The following is a 9,860-nucleotide window of genomic DNA, read 5'->3' as shown; positions in this document are numbered from 1 at the left end:
TGGCCAATATAAACAACATAGGTGACAGAGGGCATCCCTGGCGAGTAGATCGCTCCATACTGACTGATTCAGAAGCTATAGTGTTTGTCAAGATACAGGCTGTTGGGTTGGCATATAAAATCTGAATCCATTTAAGAAATTTATGTCCAAATCCATATCTGGGTAAAACATTAAATAGGTATGGCCACTCTATTCTATCAAAAGCTTGCCGAGCATCCAATGATAGTACTGCTGTATCTTTTGTATCAAATTTTTCATGAATAATGTTAAGAACCCGTATGATGTTATGAAAGCCTTGCCGTTTTTGTACGAAGCCATTCTGATCGTTAAGAACTATGTGTGGGATATAGGTGTCAAGTCTCATCCGATAAGGCTTATTAGTCTATATGAGGAGCATTCTGTGTTTTTTTTTTCCTGGTTTTAAAATCAGTGTTATCATTGCTAGTCCTAAAGAGGGTGGGAAAGTTCCTGTTTGATAGGATTCTTCGAACATATTAATCAGTGGAATTAATAGTTTTTCCTTAAATGTTTTATAGAATTCAATTGGTAAACCATCAGGCCCTGGAACCTTAACGCTGTTAATATTTTGGATAGCATGTGAGATTTCTTCAGTTGTCAAATCACCATCTAATTAATTTTAGCATCCTCTGTCAGTGTCTGGAATTTAAACCGGTCTTATTTTGTAGTTTGAGGGCATTCTGATCTATATAGGTTTTTATAAAATTCTCTGAAACTATTATTAATTTTCAAAGGGTCAACTGACAGATTTTCCGAAGAGGCCATTATACTATTAATTGCTCTCTCAGATTGTATTTTTTTAATTTGCCATGCCAAAAGTTTCCCAGCTTTTTCCCCTTGGTCATAATAGGTTTGTTTCAGCCACATTAAGCTTTTTACAACTTTGTCAACGGATAGCTTGTTATACTCAGCTCTTAGGAGCAGCAAATCTCTAAGTTTCCTTGGATCGTCCCTTACATTTAGACTTATCTCTAAAGATTTAATTTGTTTTTCCAATGTTTCTATCACTGGCCTTTACTGTTTGGCCTTGGAGCTTGTGTAACTAATGATTTCTCCTCTAATGTATGCTTTAAATTCTTCCCACCTCGTGCTGGCACTGGTTTGATCTGTATTTAATTCAAAATAAGTGTCTATTTTAGTACCCACATGTTTAACAAAGTCCGGATCGTGTAACCATCTTACTTGCAATCGCCAATTAGGGGGGTTATGAACTAATCTCTCCATATGCATATTTAATGAAATAGCAGCATGATCACTTATTATTATGCTGTCATACCAAGATCCTTTAATTTTTGACAGGAGATCTCTTGAGACAAGAAAGTAATCAATACGGGAACGAGATTTGTGCATGCTTGAGTGACAAGAATATTCGATTTTACCTGGATTCTGCTCTCGCCAAACTTCAACCAAGTTTAAGTCCACTATATATTGCTTTAGTAGCTTTCTAGTCTGTACCTTATAAGTATCACAACCTGTAGAGCGATCCGTGTCTGGGTTTAAAGTGCAATTAAAGTCCCCTCCAATAATATAAAAACCCCGTAAAGTGGACATAGTAAGGAAAATATTTTTTTTGTTTAAATTTAGGGTTATCCTCATTCGGACGATATATACTAACTAAGTTTAATGCGAGGGAGAGGATATTACCATGCAAGATGACGAATCTCCCAGCTGGATCCTTAATTGTTTTTATAGATTGGAAAGGTATACTTCTATGAATTAAAATAAGTACACCTCTAGCGTGATTATTATATGATGCATGTATCACTTTACCGGGCCATCTATTCTGTATCGGTTTGATATCAGAAACGGTCAAATGGGTTTCTTGAAGAAAAATTATTTTTGACTTGAGTTGTTTAATCCTGTTAATGACCCGATCACTTTCGTCAACTTTCTCAGCCCCCTGACATTCCAACTCGTAACCTTTATATCAGAGATATTCTAACTGACCGTCTGTTCCATATAGAGTTTGGCACGTCATTTGTACAGGAAAAAGGAGTAAGAAACATTTCTGCTGTGTTGAGCGCAGGACAAAATTAAAAAAAAAAAATAAAATAAAAAAGACACCGTATACACACTTACATATATGAACATTTATACAACTTGTCCACCCCCCCCCCCCTCATTCAGAACAGAACTTGGAGGGCTTACGCTGATCCACTCTGTAGAGGAGCAGCTAAACTACAGAACTAGCTCCATAGGCGACTAGAGGAGTCCGCCAACCACGCACCTTATGTTTCAACAATATGTAGTCAACTTTACATTTTAGAATGATAATAAAAAAAATAGTAAGCAAGTAAATAATTCTACCACTTTAAAGTGAAATAAAAATAAAGAATAGATAAATAAAGTAGACACTTAGTATGTATGTCAGTTGAATTAAACAAAACAACCCCAACAAAACCGGGTCTCATTGTAGAGGTACACTATACCTCTTAAACAAGCACCATCAGCCGGTTTCCATGGTGAAAAAAGTAAACAGACCTTACATCTCACCGCTTGCTTCATTCAGTCCCTCGGGCAAGTTTGCTATGGAAGTCCTCCGCCTCCTTAGGTGATGAAAACTAGTGTATCTTCCTGTTGTGGAGGACTCTCATTTTGCACGAGTTAAGCTGAAACCCACGGAAAGTTCCCTTCTCAATGAACGTTTTCTTTATTGCGTTGAAACCGAAGCGCTGTCGCATGGTCTCGGCTGAGAGGTCCTGGACAAAGAAAAGCTTGCTTCCCTAATGCGTGATGTCGCGTTGTTTAACGGAGCGGAAAACAAACTCCCGGTCTTGAAACTTCAGAAACCGAATGATAACCGCTCTATCCTGGTTTGGTTTCGGCGATGCTAGGGTTCAGTGAGCTCTCTCTAGGGGGAAAGTTCTGTAGGCGTCTAGTTCCAGCCAGCGAGGCAGCATCTTCTGTATGAAATCCAGTAGCGTTTGGCTACCTTTGGCGTCCTCCTGGAGCCCAAACAGCCGTAGGTTATTCCTTTGGCTTCGATTCTCAAGGTCCTCAGTCTTCGTTTCCAGGTGGGCTTGTTAAGTCGGTGGTATTTTTTTCCAAGTGTTCCTCATCCAACATTATTCGATTTTCGGCTTCTTCCATTCGGGTGGTGTTAGCAGCTACATTTTGCTTCACTTCTGTCAAACTGTTTTCCAGAGCAGTGATAGAGCTGGTCATCTTACCCAGGCGGTCATCTATGCTGTCTAGTTTAGACCCGAACTCAGAGCGGAGTGACTTAAGTTCAGCAAGTACCGCCAACAGGTCCGCCATGCTAGTTGTATCTTCTTCATTTTGTTCGGTTGGTAAAGTGCTGATTTTCGGCCTCTGGGAACCGCATTTTCGAGTGAAAAAGTCACCATCTTTGACTGTAGCAGCTTTTGACATAAGTTTCGGTTCAGTTTGTATTGTTGACATACAGTTTTTAAAGTTATTTGGTGCGAAGTTGTGCGGCGCATCCACACTAAGCCGCCATCTTGGTCTGTTGCTCAACCCCCACTGGTGTTTTAGCAGTTTCCAGTTCATGGTGGACTTGAGTGTTTTTTCAGTTTGGGACATCTTTCAGAGTGTGGAAAAAAAAACAAAATAACATCAGAATAATGTTGCTTATGGTTAGAATCTCATGGTCTTGGAATGTAGCGTTGTTTTGAAATGTCTCCTTAACGGTTTCTCCAGCAGGTGTAAATCTACAGACCTCTTTACATCTAACTTGGTTCTTTTGACTTTCACATTGTTCTCAGTATTTCAAATGCAATGCGTGGGGTAAAACAATATGTTTGTGTTGGTTGACCTATTATAGCTAACCAATGATAAAAAAGTTTTACTTTTTCAGTCAGTACACGTGACATTCTAGAATCAATTGGCACCACTTCAGAAAGAATTAAATTAATGTATGTACATACATGACTCTATATGCATAATCAAGCTCACAGGTGTCTCCAGTCCTAATGAGCTGGGGTCTTGCAACTTTTAGAAGTGGTCTACGCACCTGAATCAAATGGCTGAACTACCTCCTCAGCATGCAGTCAAGAGCTTCATCCGGAAAGGTTTAATTTTAGCACCTAGCTCCTGCTACTAGTTCCTGTTTCTTGAGCTTTCATTGGGTCAACAATCAGAACTCTACTGTGGGTAGGAAAGGAGCTTCAGCCTGCTGTGCCAATTTCAGACAGCCTTTAACTCCGATGTTATTACATGACGGAAACACACAAGGGTGATGCTAGTAAAATCCGGGCCTACAGCTTTCTGAAAATGAATTACTAAGTGCACGCTTTATTCTCTCTGGACATTTTTCTTAATTTCCGTGAGGTGGGCTGTGCTTATAAATCATGTCATGCAAAGGATTGTGGTATTCCTTACAGCTCCTTAGCTGTGAGAGGAAGCATACAGACTCCTTTGCCTTCCTCCTCCCTTACTGACTGCACTATCTGGACAGCACTTATGGCAACTGCACCTCTGCTTTGGCTAAAGACTCCTTACCCAAAAGACATATTCCGATGGACCCAAGGTCTCCAGAGTCTTGCTAATGACCTGGTTATTTAGCTCAGGTATGTTGAAGCAGTATTACAGTGCTCATGAAAATGTGTTAAATGTACAAACTTTAGAACTTTTGGATACTAGCCACCGTGATCTAATCTAGATGAGCAAAAGGCTAGACTTTCTGAAAAGATAAAAACTGATTTTTCTAATTTGTAAAAAGTATCTAAGGCATAATTCATAATTGAATCTCTATATAATGTTCCAATGTAACTATGATATTAGTAGTTTATTATTAGCTGTAAAAGATGGGGTAGCAACATTAGCATGTGACTTGCCTAATAAATTGTTCTTTCTAAAAGAAGCTTCTGAAACAAACTGACAGACATGAATTCTTACTTGAACACAACCAATTTCCTGGCCGTCAAAACTCCACAACATTTGTTTTACATGTTTTCTTTTGTTTCTGTGTAAAACACTTTGATTTTGAAAGATGCTATATATATATATATATATATATATATATATATATATATATATATATATATATATATATATATATATATATAAACGGGAGCCATCAGGGTTCCCCAGTCTATTCCCAAGGGCTTAATAATTTTTTAAACTCATTTGAAATAAAGTGAAATCCATCCCCCCATCAAACTTAGCCTGTGTCCTGCAGTCATTGGGAGCTAGGTGGGGTTTACCCTGGACAGGTTGCCAGCACATCACAGGGCAACACAGACACACAGACAAAAACCACCTTGGCAATTGAAAACAGGGCATGGAACCAGAGCAAGCACAACAGAGAAATCCAGCACTGGACAATAGAAATGAGCCTTTACATACTGAGGCCTTGTGATTAGTAACATAGAAACCCAGTGAGCATACTGAACATATATGGTAATACCTAAAGAACTACAACTAACACAGAGGAATAAACTGAATATTGCAAGACCTGAATAACAATAATCATAAACTGAAAGGATCAGTGCACAAACCCAAATGAAAAAGAAAAAACAAAAGACCAGTGGATCATAACCCTTACGACAAGTTCAGCCTGCTGTAGGAACAACCAATCAGAGTCCTTCATGCTGAGCTTATGTGTTTTCAAAGTTAACAGAGTCATGAGCCGACAGGTTGCTAGCTGCTGTGTTCGGAGAGGTTCACTATGGTAAGGTGGTGTTTTAAATAATCCTCTAACCGTGCACTGTTAATAAAATGTTTCAGTGCAAAGTTGGACAACGTGGTTTATAGACGATCCACCACAAAACTGAATTTGTATCACAGAAAACAACCTTTATTAAAAGGTTTTTCAGCTCTTCTACACAGTACCGTTGGAGGAAGATAGGTTACTTAGAGCTGATAAGCTGTAATGTTGGAATGTTGGGATTCTGAGGAGATCTTGAAAAAGATAATTTTAATCATTGAAAAGATTTATTTAAATCAGCTCATCGCCATTAAAATGTCCAGTGAGTAAATGGGGTGCCATGCCAGTTTTACTATGCTCCTTGCACTGGTTTCTTGGAACTCAAGTTTCTGTTTATCCCTGATGGGCTTTTACAATTCACTATGGTCTAATAAATATATAATATAATATAATAAATGTTTTTTGTAATAGGTTTTTGCCTGTTTAGATCTTCAGTTTACGCTCTGCCAAATTGTTCCTGGTTGCTTCATTAATGGTGAGTAGACTTACTCAAAAGGTATCTCTTGTTTTTAACCTCTTGGAGTACACAGGTGCTTCTTCCATTATGTAGGAATCAAATTTACGAGGACAGGGTAAGAGGGCTTTGAACACTGAGCTACGATTTGCTCCTGGTGTTCAAGAGTAGGTGTATTATGTGTGTTAATGAGTAGAATTTGTAGGTTTTATATCTACCTGTTTGTATGTTTGCGTGGCCGCTTGCTAGATAAGATAAGGATTCCTTTAATGTCCCTCAATGTGTGTGTGTGTGTGTGTGTGTGTGTGTGTGTGTGTGTGTGTGTGTGTGTGTGTGTTTCTGCCACGGCCATTGATGGCCTCTAAAGTTTCATCCTTCCACAATCATTTGCCTGTTGGAAGGTGCAGCCACTCTGCGGGCATCTGAAACCTGCAGCTAACAATCAAAGAGCTGTAGAAGTATAGGACAGACCTATCTGGTTACAGAGGGAAAGCGAGTGAAAGAGAGACAAAGAGTGACAGTGCGAGAAAGAGAGAGTGGCAAGAAAGAGAAAGCATGTAAGAAAGAGGAAAGGACAAAACACTACAGAGATTATTTTCATCCAACATCTGATGGAATATATAGTTTCTTTTTAAAGAGAAAAGGGAATCAACTTCTGAAGATGCTTTAGCCCTCAAGCCATCTTTCATTTCAGCCACTGTTTGTTCTTTCACTCACATTTCCTCTTTTCTGCATGAGAACCAATTTCAACCACAATGAATACACAGGAGAAATAGTCAGACCCTGTGCTTTGTTTCTGACCCCCATCCTCACAACGACGAGCCATTGCACGTGACAGATAAATAACCCTAGTTGCAGTTTCTTGAAACACTGCTTTTGAAAGATTTCGGTGTTAATTTTGTATCTTCTTCAGCTGTTTTGTTCTTTTATCCATATTTAATTCAATTGATTTTATATGTAAAGTGCAATTTCACAACATGCATCAAAGTGCGAGAAGACAAATAAGTTAAATTCATATCTGACTGGATCAATTTCTGATATACAATAAACATTAGCTCAACTTTAGTTTACATCAGTTCAATTCACTCTGTTTTAAACCAATCCAATTAAACTGTCAAATTTAGATCCGGTCAAGTACAACCCCTTTCCATCCTGCTTACAATATAAATGGTAAATGGACTGATTTATAGAGCTCTTTTCTAGCCACACTGACCACTTACAATGCTTCACAATGGGCGTGCTCCAATGGCGCAGGGGTAGTGAGCACGACCCAAATGCGGAGACATATGGTAAAGGACACGTAAGTCACGTCACGTACCACCTGATGACACCTCTAATGAAGACGGACACCTGCCGTCAACATGTCAGGTATGTCTTTAGAGACCAAAGTTGTGTGTCTAATAATAAAACAAGTTTAACACTGCTACACTTCAATTTTCCTACAATGGCACAGAAAAAGATAGTAATATTTCTATTATTTTTTTGTAAGAAATTAAATTTGTTTCATTAGCTATAAGCAGAAGATCCTCTCAACTGAAATAAAAGCTTGAAAACATTGGTCTGTGTAATTTATTTATTTAGTATGTTTGACTTAGGGAATTTAGTTACTAAAATAACTTAACTTTTAATGATATTTTAATTCACTGAGAAGGACCAGTACGCTCTTTGTAAGAAAGCAGACAGATCGGCACTGCTAAGGAGACAGAGTCTGAGTAAAGTGTGTCACAAACAACAACAACAACAAGGTAACGATGGTGGAGGCAATAGAAATGCTCACATCAGTATAAATTAGCAGAACCTGACTTACTAGACTTGAGACATGCCATTAATGTGGTAAACCGTGAAACACTTTGCCTTTCTGAGGTTCCTGATTGTCTCCGGCCAAGGACTCCAAAAGTGGTGGGAAATTTATTTTTGTTGTCGTCCTTTATATAAAAGCTTTGCTAAAGATTGTCACAGATGCCATCACATTCTTTAGAGTTGTCCAGCATTGCAATGTTACTGACAATTCAGTTTTCAATGCCTTTTCCCATGCTCTGTTTATTAGACTTAGACAAACTTTATTGTCATTTTGTATGTACAGAGTGCATACAAAACAAAATTTCGTTGCATACAGCTTACGACAATGTAATGAGATTGCAATTGAAATAAAATAACATTACAATATAAAGTGCAGCAGTGATAAGAATGTAACAGCAGAAAAAAAGTGTGCAGAAGAATGTTCCACTATGTTTATACTGCAAAAATAGCAGTGCAAAAAGGCATCAATTTGAAAAGTCCAAGGTTGGCAGTAGGCAGTATAATAGTTGTGCAAAAATGCAGTAAATATTCGTCTGTGTATTTTTAAATTTAAATTGATCATAAAAGTTCAGCAACGTTGGCAGAGCCTAAGAACAGGATTTGCAGCAACGCTAAGTTGCCTCACTGTCACTACAATTAACTTTCACTAGTAGTACTGGTGCTAGTTTACAGCAGCATTGAATTTTCAAGAGATTATGAGGCAAGACGTTAAAATAGAATTATTTCTTTAAAAAACAGCTTTGTGGTTTATCTTTCAGGATATAGAAAGCCATTTTTTCTTCACCCTGCTGAGTTACTTAAAAAATGTTGATGACATCTGGAGCCCGACATGGTTTATAAGTTTGCATTAAGTTTTGAGGTTTTGTTCTTTCTAAGTCTGGTTTTATAAAAGTGCTCTAGGATTACCAGACAAGACATGCTGCGAAAGGTTGTTGTTTTAATAAGGTAATTCTAACTGAATTGTCTCATTTCTATGTTTTGTCTTGTACTGAATCAAGCCGAATCACATCAATCACGTTGTTTACCCTAAAATAAGTTAATTGGGTTTCTTTGTGTCCTGTCTGGCAATGTGGCATTAGGAATTGTTGTCTTAATGCCAAAAAGAGCCCAACAGATTTTACTTTCACAAACGTTCCTGGATCCAATGACAAAGGAAAATAAGGAGCTTCCGGGATAAATATAAGGAGGCTAAAGACTTAAAAAAAAAACAAGCGGCTGTGAACGTGTGACCTGTCCATTTTACGATGAACTGGACCGTGTTTTAGGAGACAAGCCCAGCGTTTAACCACTGGCCCTGTTGGTTAGCTGCTTTGCCGAAGAGGAGCCCGAGGAGAGGAGCCCAGGTCCTGCAGCTAACACAGGCAGCAGCGCTAGCGGTGATATAGGTGGGTTATTTACATATAGAGCAATAATCAGCTGTGATATAACATGATGACATGTTTAACATATTGTCTTTTGTATGCTCTATTCTTTTTCTTAATACAGCAATATCTGCGAAGAACAGAAAAAGGAGATCTTTGCTGACAAGATTAGTAGTGCCCTGAAAAATGCAGACGCAGATCTTTTATTGAAGATACAAGCAGCTCAGCATGACCATGAACGTAAAATGTTCACCATGCTGTCACAATTCTTAGAAAGATCAAGCCACCCACCTCAGCCACCTTTTTACCATGCTCCAATGCAGCCTTCACAGCTCTACAGCCCAAGCGAACCTCCTACTCCTCATTCCTCACCGTTTCCTGTGGTTTCGGGTCCATCTAACATCAGGCCTCTGTCCTTTCTTCAATAATTACGTCAACCACTGTTGTTCAACAATGCTCATTCACTTTCACGTAATGTCACTCAATCCTTTTGTCAAACACCAGTTAATACCCATGATTATCCTCCTGCCTTCCAGTCTCAAGGTGAGGATGAAATGTA

The sequence above is a fragment of the Fundulus heteroclitus genome, chromosome 8 (assembly GCF_011125445.2).
Source record: "Fundulus heteroclitus isolate FHET01 chromosome 8, MU-UCD_Fhet_4.1, whole genome shotgun sequence".
In the NCBI taxonomy this organism is placed as follows: Eukaryota; Metazoa; Chordata; class Actinopteri; order Cyprinodontiformes; family Fundulidae; genus Fundulus; species Fundulus heteroclitus.
This window is presented reverse-complemented; position numbering follows the sequence as displayed.